The sequence below is a fragment of the Toxorhynchites rutilus genome, chromosome 3 (assembly GCF_029784135.1).
Source record: "Toxorhynchites rutilus septentrionalis strain SRP chromosome 3, ASM2978413v1, whole genome shotgun sequence".
NCBI lineage: Eukaryota > Metazoa > Arthropoda > Insecta > Diptera > Culicidae > Toxorhynchites > Toxorhynchites rutilus.
The window spans coordinates 186602819-186616995 of NC_073746.1; positions in this window are offsets into that span (position 1 = coordinate 186602819).

Sequence of the window (14177 nt, forward strand, 5' to 3'; positions counted from 1 at the left end):
AATCGAAGTTTAAATCCTTTTTTAAACCAAATGTTTTATAATTGCACGAAACGTCATTGTTTACTGTTTTCTCAGTAATTTCAGTAAAACAAATGTTTTTTGCCTCCCCGTTTTTCCATCTAAAAAGTCGATTTTTGACCAAATTTTTTTTCGAGATAACTGTAAATCTCGATGTATCATGCAATTTTAAGATATTTGGAACCAAGAAGATATTGAAACCCCCGATTTCCGGTGATTTTTCGGTTTTCAGAAAAGCTAAAATTTTAATGTCAGCGACACTAGTAAATGAAGTCCGATTGAGCTATTACTTTGCATTTGGTATATCATCGTGCAAATTAACATGACGCAGCAATTTTCGAATGAAAAATCGAGATAACTATTTTTATTGGCACCCAAAACCATACGTTTTGCCTCGTATTCCGAAAAATGACCAAGTCCCAGAGTGTCGTTTTTTGACAAAAAAATTCGAGATGACAGTAGATCTCCACGTTTCATGCAATTTTAAGACATTTGGCATCATTTTCTTCCGAAAACCCCGATTTCCTTTACTCCCTCTTTGGGATATTTTTTGATTTTCAACTTTTTTAAATTTTGGGGTCGATTTTTCATTCATACATTCATTGTCACCTTAATGTTTATATTATCAATACCCATTTTAACTGTGGGACCTATTCCAGAAATCGAGACGAGCAATTCGTCTCACCTCGTATCGGCTTCAGTCACTGTCGAGACGAGCAAAATATCCGTTTCCAGTACACGAGTTTCATTGACATGATTTATTTGGTAGACTGGAATGACTTCTGACACTGTTGCTCGGTATAATCAGTGATGTCAGGTGTGAAGATATGTTTTTATTTTGAGAAAAACAACAAATATTTCTGAACATGATCAATCGAGACTCTTATCTCAGTGCCAAAATCCTAAATTCATAACAAAGAGGAATAAGTTCCATATATATTATTGTTTCAATGATGTTTTTACCAGAATATAGTTTCATCACTCAGACGTTTCATTATTATTCTTTTTTGTTCAATACGATTGAAGACACTTTTCGTTTCCTGTTTGAATGTTTGAAACAATCACCTGGCAACCCTGGTTATGAAGTTCAATGTTTACATTTGGTTGTGGTGTTTGGATGGCCTTTTGATTCAAAATGGAGAATCAAAACTAATTCCACCTCTTATCGAGATTTTTAAGGCAAGTCTGATACTAGAGCACATTCCTTCGATATGGAGACTTGTTAAAGTAGTTTTCATTCCAAAAGCGGGGAAACGTGACAAATCACTCCCAAAGGCATTCAGACCAATTAGTTTATCATAAAAGTTTTATAGGAATACATAAAGTCTGTATTCATGTCCAAATGCCCATTATCGAAATACCAGTTTGCCTACCAATCAGGCAAATCCACAGTAACAGCGCTCCACACGCTTGTAACAAAAATTGAAAAATCTCTCTCGTCAAAAGAAACCGCTCTATGCACGTTTCTTGACATCGAAGGTGCCTTTGATAATGCTTCTTATCTATCAATGTCACAAGCTATGAGAAAAGACACTTCGATAACTGGTCTCTATATTAATTTGGTTATTCGGATGATAACATTGATTGATACATTACACAAAGTATTGGTCATATTGGTGGAAAAAGTGAAAGATTTTGAAGGTCAATTTCTCTACAATTAATTCCGATTTCGATTCCAAATACACAAATTAAGAGGAAATATTCCTACCTATGTGTTTGTCCGACACATATATAGTGAAAATAGTAAAACAAGTGAGCTAGGTAACGAATAAAAGAGGTCATTTTACTCGTACAAGCAGCATTCCTTCATTCAATTCAATTCAAGAGTAAGCTTACATGTAATCGTTTCTGGGAATGTTGTTGCTATGTCCACTTTCGCGCCGCTCAGAGAATCATGTTGCATCAAAGCACTATGCGTATATAAGAGAAAGACGAATGATACAATATATCCGCTTCCGTATTTTTGAGGACAACCGTGCAAAAAATGGACCGAAAATCGTCAGTTTGTTCACGGCGCTACCACCGGAGAGCTAGCCTCAGTCGACGATGGAAACCTCGGAATCCTTGAGCACAGAAACTTAGAAAAGATCGAAACGTCTTTAGCATCGCCGGGACGCACGAAACATAGCATGATGGAAGCCCCTTCCAGTCCCTAATCAGTCGAGCCGTCCTTCGCGTGATACAATGCAAATTCAACCCGATGCCAGCCATCCCAGCCGCCCTGGCTCTGTATTCGGGGTCCCGGAAAGGATCTTCCAGGCAGTATTCGTGAGTTGCCAGTCAACGACTCTGTGAATTTCAGCTCCAGTCAATCGACCTCACGCTTTTTGGAAATGATCTTTCAACCGAGACTGTCCATGCGACAAAAAATCCATGGAATCCCAGATCACCTACGCTCCGATTCTATTCCGCCGATATTTTCGGCAGAATATGGGAAAGTTAGATCTGATAAAATGTTCTTTACTGACGGTTCATTCATAAACGGGTCCACTGGCTTCGGCATCTTCAATGAAAATTCCAGTGCCTCTTTCAAACTCAAAGATCCTTGTTCCGTGTATGTCGCTGAACTGGGTGCGATATATTACGCATTAGGGATCATTGAAACATTGCCCATCGACCACTATTTTATTTTTTCAGACAGTCTCAGCTCAATAGAGGCAATCCGCTCAATGAAAGTTGATAAACGCTCATCTTATTTCCTAACAAGAATAAGACAACTATTGAGTGTTTTGGTCGAAAAATTATTCACGATTACCTTAGCATGGGTTCCCTCTCATTGCTCGATTCCGGGGAATGAGAAAGCGGACTCGCTAGCTAAGGTGGGCGCTTTAGAAGGCACACTTTTTGAAAAGCAAATTATAATGAATTTTTCCACATTCCTCGTCAGTATACGCTCGTAAGTTGGCAGCGCATGAGTTCGGTCGTTGGTTACACACGATTATCCTTAAGGTCTCGACGAGTGCATGCTTCAAGGGATTGAATGTAGGTCGTGATTTCATTCGCGTGATATCTCGGCTTATGTCCAATCACTACAACCTAAACGCGCATCTCTATCGCATTGGGCTCGCAGCAAACAATCTTTGTGATTGTGGCGATGGCTACCACGACATCGAGCATGTTGTCTGGTCGAGTATCCGGTTCCATGCTGCTCGTCTCTCTAGAGCACTGAGAGCACAAGGCAGACAATCGGATATCCCCGTCCGGGATACCTTAGGTAGCCGTGATCTTGATCTTCTGCTTCATCTATACCTGTTCCTCAGAAACGCCAATGTCAACGTTTAATGATGTTTCCTTCGTTGTGTCCCTGTTTCATATCCCTCCTATCCGATCTATAAACTTTTACTTAGTGGCGGCAATACATACACACTCTCTTTACAGATACTCGGGCCAAAGGTTGTGCAGTCCACTGATCATTCAACAAGAGCCAAAGGTTGTACCGCTCATGACAACTCTACACGAGCTGATGATTGCGCCGGCTAGTGACCATTCTATTCTGGATTCCTCGAGTCGAGAAAGACGCACCACGCTAGATATGGGGTACAGACTAGGGGGGCGTTCCTGATTAATGGTCAGCTGCATCCCAATAGGAAGTATCCCGTGTCGGGCACACGTACAGATCATCGAAGACTGCGACATACCAATTATGAGAACACTTGTAATACTAACCTCGAGTCAACCGCGAGTAATCGGTTACATATTACTAACATAGTTGTAAGCAAACATTGTCAAAATATTGAACTCCCGGCCCCGTTAGGCTGACGCCATATGAGCCTTAATAATATATATATTTTGGATTAAAAAAATTTAAAAAAACCGAGACGTACGTCATCGAATACTTTGGAAATCCCCGAGCCACCCTCTGCAGTCGTGACTATCCTGCCGGCGCTCACAAGTCGTCCCGATCCTGCTGGAAGGTATTGATTGCTGTTTCGTCACGATACAATCGACGATACGCTTCAACAGCTTTGGATCAGGATGGAATATATGGACAGAAGCATTGGAATTCCCTACTTGCCACCAAATAGGATGAATGACATCCCTCTAATTTATCTCCCAACGACATTGTACTACAGTTTGGTGATTATAATCTATGCGATGTACACTGGGCTGTAAACGAAGATGCTACGCGTCAGTTGATCTGGATCACTATCAACTGTGTACTACCAGTAGCTTATTTCTGGATGGCTTCTGCTTCCACCGCTTGTCCCAGATTGACAGCTTGGAGAATACAGAAAACCGCACTTTTGATCTTGGCCTCGTTAACGGCATCGTACTACCGGGTTACCTCCTTAGCGATTCCATAGAAGCGCTCTCCAGTGCCATCCTCCATTCGAGCTAGTCGTCGCATGTCCAACGGCTGTAACATACGAAACAGAACTTAATAATCCTGAATACGATTTCAAACGGGCCAACTTTGAGCATTTGTGTGCAGCATTGCTTGTGATCGACGTGAATACTCTGGACACGATTTCAAGATATCGATAGCTTCTTGTCCAACGTTGTACTTCAGGCGATTACAGCACATTTTTGAGGTCTCATCCGTGTAAACCGCCATGGTCAAATAACCAAAAAAAAAATCCCCCAACTAGAAACGGAATCGAACCCGAACCCCCGGCATGTTAGGCGTGACGCTAACTACTCGGCTACGGGAGCACTGCTTAAGGAATCTCTCTACTGTGGTTCGTTCTATCCTAGAATTTGCCTCTGGTGCCCTTTCTTGGCATTTTGAAAGCGCGTATTGAATCTGTCCAAAGAAAGTTCACGTATCGTGCTTTGAGGAACCTTCCTTGGCGTAATCCAGGGGAGTTGCCTCCTAAAGAGAAACGCTGTACCTTGCTGGGAATTGATACTCTAGAGAGTAGGCGATCTGCAGCACAAGCCATGTTTGTTGCAAAACTACTGAGGAGTGAGATTGATTCCCCTTCCTTGCTAGCTAATCACAATATTTATGCTCCAGAACGCACCTTAGGTCACCGTGATTTGCTTAGGCTCGATTTCAGGAACAGTTTGTATGGCCAGCATGATCCGGTGGAATATATGTCTGCTACAATTAATAAGATTTTTCACTTCTTTGAATTTAATCTCGCCAGCATTGCGCTCCGAAGTAGATTTAAAAAGTATTTTAGAAGATGTTGAAAATCGCAATGCGTGTATATGTAATTGGCTTAAGTAGCTTCCTCAAGACAATTTGATATAAGATGAATTAAATAAATAAATAATAATAATACTAGTTCAATGCGCTTGAATGAACACTCGTTTTTGGAAGCATCTGTTGTCTCACAATAATCTTGCGAAACTAGTACAAAGATGTATTACCGTCTGTGTGTCTCTCCTGTATTCATGTGGTTTTTTTTCCAAACCGATAAAAAAGCTTATTGATTTACAGGTGAGCGCCATCGAGATTTCAATCATTCTTATTGATCAACCAACTTAAATAATTATCCATTTATTATCTACGCTCCGCGCATAAATAAAATACACGCCAATATTCACCGTTCAGTCGAGTCACGACTAATAAATGAAAAGCTCACTCCTGACTTTCTCTAGTAGTGTGTTGGGAATACGATGAATTACCTTCATAGGTAGTCTAATTGTGCACCAGGATCCCTGGGTACGAAACAAAATTTCTGACATGAGCTGTCCCAATCAAGAAAAGAAACGAAGCAAATCAGGTGCAAAACCCGGGCAGAGGCAATAGTGTAGCTCACGGCACGTGGGACCATGGAGCGTGTTCAAATGGCGCTAATTCACCTGAACTAGACTCTCAGCCTTGTTGTCTACTTGCCATTCATAAGTGTTAATTTTAATTGAGACAGCTACCGTCTACATCGCGGCGTAAAAGCACTTGTGGGATACGAGAAAGAAGAAACGTTGCTATTTACCGTACCATACAACGGATATAACATCATTTCAAGCATGGAAGCTTATGCCCACCTACATGAACATGATTGCTATTTATCACGTTAGTCAACTCTTCGTCGTCTATGCCCGTGCCTCACGTATTTCGTTTCGCTTGCATATGTGTGTTTCATTGATTAAACAAAAGTGATGAAATTAAATAAATTAGCATTGGTTCCCACGACCGTCTAGAATTTGTTCTTACCCAATGAACGAACGCTTCGAGAGTCACATCTGTTTGAGTTGGCAATTCAGGGGTTCTCATTTGTTCCCAAACATTGACTTCTTCGAAAGTGCTCAGCAGAACACACATCAAAGGATCCACTGCACATTTGTTATAGCTGCAAATTAAATAACGAGTAAACGATTATGTTTTGATAGGAAAATCAAATATTGGGCCAATCATTATTGACCTGTTGAATCGTTTAGCTTAATGAATTCAGTCGATCAGTGGAAAGTAGTCACATCCTTTTGGTGTGCTTACAGTTGATGAGGGTAACTAATTTGAACATTTTTCGGTTTCGGCAAACCCTTGTTAACATAATTTTGTAAATACTCATGGGATGGGGTGTATGTATTATTGAGTTCATGAAATAATAAGCAGTGGGAGGATCAAAAGTTCTGAAGGACAAAACAATTGTTTATAAATGCTATCAGTCGTTTTTTTCTATAATGTATACAAATTCCTGCAGTTTCTATCTTGATGGTAGTAAAACTTCTGTTTATACCTAGTATAGCCATAAGTTCTGTCAGTCGTTTCAAAATTTATAACCTAATGGAATAAAAATTATAATGTTTATTGAATGTATCTAAAATTAACATTTTTAACAATGTTAACCATTGTGGACCATTAACAAATGGTCCGCTTTTCTTCACGTAAAATCGTAAACGCTTGGTAAACACTTGCAAGGGGAAGTTCGTAGGATGCCTTCTCGATAGAACACTTCAACGATTGTTTTTTTTTTTATGAGAGCGAGGAGTTCCTCCAAGTTGGTCTAAACAGGCTTGGCTCCTGGATGGCCAATCATTTGTGGTGATGAAGACTGGTAGATTTGTTGCATGCCACGTTTTTGAACCGTTTTAGGAGTTTTTTTTTTACATCGTTCCAATCATATTTTTTCAATCTGAGCGCCAATAAATGCTGAAAAGCTTCACGCAAAATAAGACTTTTGCTGCACTTGAAAACGTTTATCTCGACTGCTAGATACTAATGGTTGCGAAGAGGATTGCGCCGAACGCGTTCACGAGCGGCATAGATTAGATTGTGCAGCCGTATCGACTTCGAGCGCTTCTCTCTGGGTCTATTTTCCACATCGGACGACGAATCGTTCATTGATAAAAAGCGGCTAAAGCAGTTCACAAAACTGTTTCATCGTCTCCCCACACTGAAATAACGCGAGAGTTGCCACTCGTTTCTCGTACAGACCTAACATAATTGTGGTTAAGAGAAACCGAATAAATACTGATAGGACCACGACTGCATTGTTACCATGTTTTGACGTAGGATTATGTCTTTGATTTCTATATAGAGGGTCACTTTTTCCTTCCAAAGTGAAGTATAGCATCATAAACTTGTCGCATATGTTATGCCGTTTCCTCCCACATATTTTCATAAAAACATTCGCTAATGGATTACCGTTTCTCAGGTAAAAAATTCCGTAGACCTGTCCTTTTCAAAAATGGTCCAGTCGTTCATTTTTCGGATCATAGTGAGCAAACTTGTTCATTTTGCTAGCAATATTCTTTCAATGATAAATCTGCTGGAGCTCCACTGATACGACCAAAATCCATCAAATATCAAAAAGTCAATAGTCAAAAGCTTCTCGAATCGTTTTCCCTCCATTTTCTATAGGAATAAATGATAGAAAGATCAAGGATACATCAATGCTGTGCTTCGCATCTCAGACGAAATTTCAATATTTGTCAGTCGTAAAATTTTGGCGAGTTTTTTTAATCCTTTGATGAACCGTGTCAGAAGCTATCTAAATTCTAGAGCTTTTTTTCTTCATTTTGAAAAACCAGTTGCAGCTCGCGTAATATGACCAATTCACGTTTATACCGTCCATCGACACAAAAAGAAGTTTGTTCAAATATTTAATTCCCATGCCTTCTTCAGAAGCTGCAAGTTCATTCCTGATGCTTGAGAATAACCCAAGAACATTGATGTCATGTAACGATTCACCAACCCCAACCTCTTCATCCCAAAATCTGACATTCAGATCCATCTGTAGCCTCTTTGTAGTCTTGTTCAAAGTTTCATCGAATCAAAAATCATCATAAAGCTCATTTTATCACGCCCTAGTTAGACCTTCTCAGCTTCCTGGTTGTCATGAAACATTCTTCTCAATACTACCATGTATTTTTCAGCAGTGTGGAGTGATTTGTGCTACATAACTGTTTCCAGGCACCACAGAAGCTCAGCTTTCGTAGTGTGATTTTCAAGTATTAATTTATCGATAGTTTTCGAAGAAGAAAAGGAAGGGAATTGGTTGAAGCTGAACGGCAGATACTGATGCCAAAAATGCCAGAAAAACATCGCGAATGTAAAAGCCGTCTACTTTTGCACTGTTTACCTTTCGGAAGGACTAAGTTCACCTACAGGCAAAAGCGAACTGAAAAACCTACAGAGAGTCAAACTAGTCAAATATACCTTTTTTTTGGTATCATTACCTTTTTAATTACTGCAATAATCGAAATTCTAATTGACGGAATTTAATATTTTTCCAGATTGGTGACGAACTTCCCTGATATTCCATGACTTTCCCTGACATTGTTTGAATTCCCTGATATTTCCTGATTTTCAAGGAAGTCGACATCCTGTTATTATATCACTTAAGTGAGCAGTATAAAAATATTAACGTTCAAAAGATGAATGGGGTGTCCATTTTGATACATCACCGTTGAACTATTATTGGAACTTTTTTCATTTTCAAATTACACATAATAACAAAAATTGAAATAAATAAAATTTTCAACAATAACTAATATAGAAATATAATTTCTTTTACTAATTTGTATTTTCCAAACTATTATATTCTGTTCATATCGAACAGTTGTCTACTTCTTCGTTTTTATTAATATGGCAGAGGGCGGGGAGGATCCCCCATCCACGCCAAAGAATATATCAGATAATGAACCTCCTCCTGAAGAGCAGGAGGATGAAACAGAAGATGAGGAGGAAAATTCTGTATACGAAATAGAAAGCTCTGAAGATGAGGAAAAAGACGAGAAGCAGGATTTTCGTCTAAAAGAATACCCTGATGGCGCCAAAGGCCCATTTATCGTATACTTTAGACGAAAATCCAAACCTCTTAACGTCATTCGCATCTCAAAAGAGTTGACACAGAAATTTTCCGAAGTTACCGAGATTACTCGGATGGGGCCAGACAAATTACGAGTTGTCGTCTCCAGCAGAACCCAAGCGAATGAAATAACGCACTGTGATCTCTTTGCGATCGAGTATCGCGTATACGTACCCTGTTGCAACGTTGAAATAGACGGTGTAATAAACGAAAAGGGTTTGACTCGAAAAGAGATACTCGATGGTGTCGGTCGCTTCAAGAACTCTTCACTTAAAAGTGTGAAGATTCTTGCATGCGATCGACTGAAATCTGTGTCACTTAAAAATGACAAACGAGTCCTCAATCGGACAAACTCTTTTCGTGTGACATTTGAGGGTTCCGCCCTTCCAAACTACGTTGCAATAGGTGCACTTCGTTTACCTGTTCGGTTGTTTGTACCCCGGGTAATGAAATGCAACAAATGTATGCAACTCGGTCACACGGCCGCCTATTGTTGCAACAAAAAACGTTGCGCAGATTGTGGAGAGAGCCATGATGAGAATCCTTGCCCGAAAGAACGCAAGTGTCTTCATTGCGGCGGGACTCCACATGATCTTACTCAATGCCCGGTGTACATACAACGAGGGGAAAAAATCAAGCGTTCTTTAAAAGAACGTTCCAAGCGGACTTATGCAGAAATGCTTAAGAGTCCCGTTCCAACGACTCAGAACAATCCCTACTCCATTCTGCAGAACGACGAGCCTGTTGCTGACGCTCCCAATGCAGGAAGTTCCGGTACATCGCAGGGTGCCATCAGGAAAAGAAAAATTACTTCTTTTCCTTCACTCCCCAGAAAGAAAACCGAAACTTCCCAAGTTGGAATGAAAACTCGAATCGAACGTGCTGAGAATAGACCGAAGCAAGTACCTCCTGGTTTAAGCGGTTCTTCTACGCACCAGGGAGCAGCACTTCCCGGAGCAGCACCCAACACGTCTGCTCCTTTTTCGCGGTCGAGGCAACAGCCACAATCTGGCTTGCTTGCGCTTTCTGACCTGGTGGACAACATTTTAAATGCTTTAAATATAAACGACCCTCTTAAAAGCATAGTTTTATGTTTGCTTCCGATTGTGAGAACATTTTTGAAAGAAAAATGTGGTTTTTTGGCAGCGTTCATTTCCCTCGATGCCTGATTCAGGGCAAGAGGTCAAGGATTTGACCACTGTAATACAGTGGAATTGCAGAAGCATCATTCCTAAACTAGATCAGTTTAAATTTTTAGTTCACAGCTCTAACTGTGATGTATTTTCTCTCTGTGAAACATGGCTTTCTTCAGCCGATGAGCTGAATTTCCACGATTTCAACATAATTCGCCTCGATCGAAATGACTCGTTTGGTGGCGTACTATTGGGGATTAAAAAATGTCACTCCTTCTATAGAGTCACTCTCCCATCGATGACAGGCATTGAAGTTGTCGCTTGCCAGACACAAATCAATGGCAAAGACTTCTGCATTGCTTCGATATATATCCCTCCCAGAACTACGGTAGGCCGCCATCAGTTCTTTGATACTATCGAGGCAATGCCGGAACCGCGGGTAATCTTAGGTGATTTTAACTCCCATGGAACAGCATGGGGATCACTCTACGATGACAACCGTGCCACTTTGATTTATGATCTGTGCGACAACTTCAAATTGACAGTTTTGAATACTGGGGAAGCAACCAGAATAGCCAACCCTCCTGCACGGGCAAGCATGCTAGACATATCTCTATGCTCTTCTTCGTTATCCCTGGATTGCATGTGGAAGGTAATCCAAGATCCCCACGGTAGTGATCACCTACCAATAATTTTATCGATCGCTAATGAATCAAGCTCTCGTGAGTCAGTCAATATTTCGTATGACCTCACGAAGAATATTGACTGGAGAACATTTGCGGAAATAATATCTGAAGCAATTGTTTCAATGCATGAACTTCCTCCACTCGAAGAGTATAACTTTATATCGAGTTTGATTTACGAAAGCGCACTTCAAGCTCAAAAGAAACGTGTACCGGCTACCACTTTCCGACGTCGTCCTCCATCACTTTGGTGGGACAAGGAGTGTTCAAAGGTCTACCTTGAAAAATCATCCGCTTTCAAAAAATTCCCGAAAACTGGATTAGTGGAATGGTTTCTAAAGTACCAAGCTCTAGAAGCCAAACTAAAAGGTTTGATTAAAGCAAAAAAGCGTGGATATTGGCGGAAGTTCGTCAATGGTTTGTCAAGGGAGACCGCTATGAGCACTCTTTGGAATACGGCTAGGAAAATGCGTGGCTGGAACCATACAAACGAAAGTGAGGAATACTCTGACCGTTGGATTTTTAACTTTGCAAGGAAGGTTTGCCCCGACACCGTTCCTGCACAAAACGTCGTACGCGACATTCCACTTCAAAGCGATTATGAGAATTTTTCGATGGTGGAATTCTCAATTGCCCTTCTCTCATGTAACAATTCAGCTCCGGGGTCGGACAAGATTAAATTCAACTTGTTGAAGAATCTTCCCGACTTGGCAAAACAGCGTTTGCTGAACTTGTTCAACAAGTTTCTGGAGCTGAATATTGTCCCGCATGACTGGAGACAAGTGAGAGTGATAGCCATACGGAAACCCAACAAGCCGGCTTGCGATCACAACTCGTATAGGCCGATTGCAATGTTATCCTGTATTCGTAAATTGTTAGAGAAAATGATTCTACTTCGTTTGGACAAGTGGGTTGAAGCGAACAATTTGCTGTCAAATACGCAGTTTGGCTTCCGCCGAGGTAGAGGGACAAATGATTGTCTCGCGCTGCTATCTTCTGAAATCCAAATCGCATTTGCTCGCAAAGAACAAATGGCTTCCGTTTTTCTCGATATCAAAGGGGCATTTGATTCAGTTTCCATGGAAATTCTCTCAGAGAAGCTTCATAATCGTGGACTTTCACCAATTCTTAACAATTTCCTGTACAATTTACTGTCAGAAAAGCACATGATTTTCTCTCATGGCAGCTCGAAATCTTCTCGTTACAGTTTTATGGGCCTACCACAAGGCTCCTGCCTAAGCCCCCTCTTGTACAGTTTTTACGTCAATGATATGGATGATTGTCTAACTAGAGACTGCACGCTGAGACAACTTGCAGACGATGGAGTTATTTCCATCACGGGTACTAATCCCGTCGTTCTGCAAAAGTCGTTGCAAGATACAATCTGTTCACGTGGGCCCTCAAGCTGGGTATCGAATTCTCTACGGAGAAAACTGAAATGGTCGTTTTTTCTAGGAAGCACGAACCCGCCCAATTCCAGCTTCACCTATCCGGCAAAACGATCCAACACTCTATGTTTTTCAAATACCTGGGTGTATATTTTGATTCTAAGTGTACCTGGGGGAGACACATTGCGTATTTGAAACAGAAATGCCAGCAAAGAATCAATTTTCTCCAAACAATTACCGGAACATGGTGGGGTGCCCATCCAGGAGACCTCATTCAGTTGTACAAAACAACGATATTATCAGTGTTAGAATATGGCAGTTTTTGCTTCCGATCAGCTGCCAGGATTCATATTCTCAAGCTGGAGAGAATACAATATCGTTGCTTGCGTATAGCCATGGGGTGTTTGCATTCGACACATACGATGAGTCTCGAAGTTTTGGCAGGAGTACCCCCGCTTACTCTTCGGTTCACAGAATTATCCTACAGATTTCTCATCCGTTGCAAGATCATGAATCCATTGGTGATTGATAACTTCGAAAATCTACTCCAACTGACTCCTCAGTCAAGTTTTATGTCTATATACCATGAGTACCTTACCCACGACGTGCACCCTTCACCAGGCATCTCCAACCAAGTTTGCTTCCCTTACTTCTGCAATTCCTCTGTCATTTTTGATCTGTCCATGCGACAAAAAATCCATGGAATCCCAGATCACCTACGCTCCGATTCTATTCCGCCGATATTTTCGGCAGAATATGGGAAAGTTAGATCTGATAAAATGTTCTTTACTGACGGTTCATTCATAAACGGGTCCACTGGCTTCGGCATCTTCAATGAAAATTCCAGTGCCTCTTTCAAACTCAAAGATCCTTGTTCCGTGTATGTCGCTGAACTGGGTGCGATATATTACGCATTAGGGATCATTGAAACATTGCCCATCGACCACTATTTTATTTTTTCAGACAGTCTCAGCTCAATAGAGGCAATCCGCTCAATGAAAGTTGATAAACGCTCATCTTATTTCCTAACAAGAATAAGACAACTATTGAGTGTTTTGGTCGAAAAATTATTCACGATTACCTTAGCATGGGTTCCCTCTCATTGCTCGATTCCGGGGAATGAGAAAGCGGACTCGCTAGCTAAGGTGGGCGCTTTAGAAGGCACACTTTTTGAAAGGCAAATTGCTTATAATGAATTTTTCCACATTCCTCGTCAGTATACGCTCGTAAGTTGGCAGCGCATGTGGAGTGGTGATGAGTTCGGTCGTTGGTTACACACGATTATCCCTAAGGTCTCGACGAGGGCATGGTTCAAGGGATTGAATGTAGGTCGTGATTTCATTCGCGTGATATCTCGGCTTATGTCCAATCACTACAACCTAAACGCGCATCTCTATCGCATTGGGCTCGCAGCAAACAATCTTTGTGATTGTGGCGATGGCTACCACGACATCGAGCATGTGGTCTGGTCGTGTATCCGGTTCCATGCTGCTCGCTCTCAGCTCTCTAGAGCACTGAGAGCACAAGGCAGACAATCGGATATCCCCGTCCGGGATATCTTAGGTAGCCGGGATCCTGATCTTCTGCTTCATCTATACCTGTTCCTCAGAAACGCCGATGTCAACGTTTAATGATGTTTCCTTCGTTGTGTCCCCGTTTCATATCCCTCCTATCCGATCGATAAACTTTGACTTAGTCGCGGCAATACATACACACACTCTTTACAGACACACGGGCCAAAGGTTGTGCAGTCCA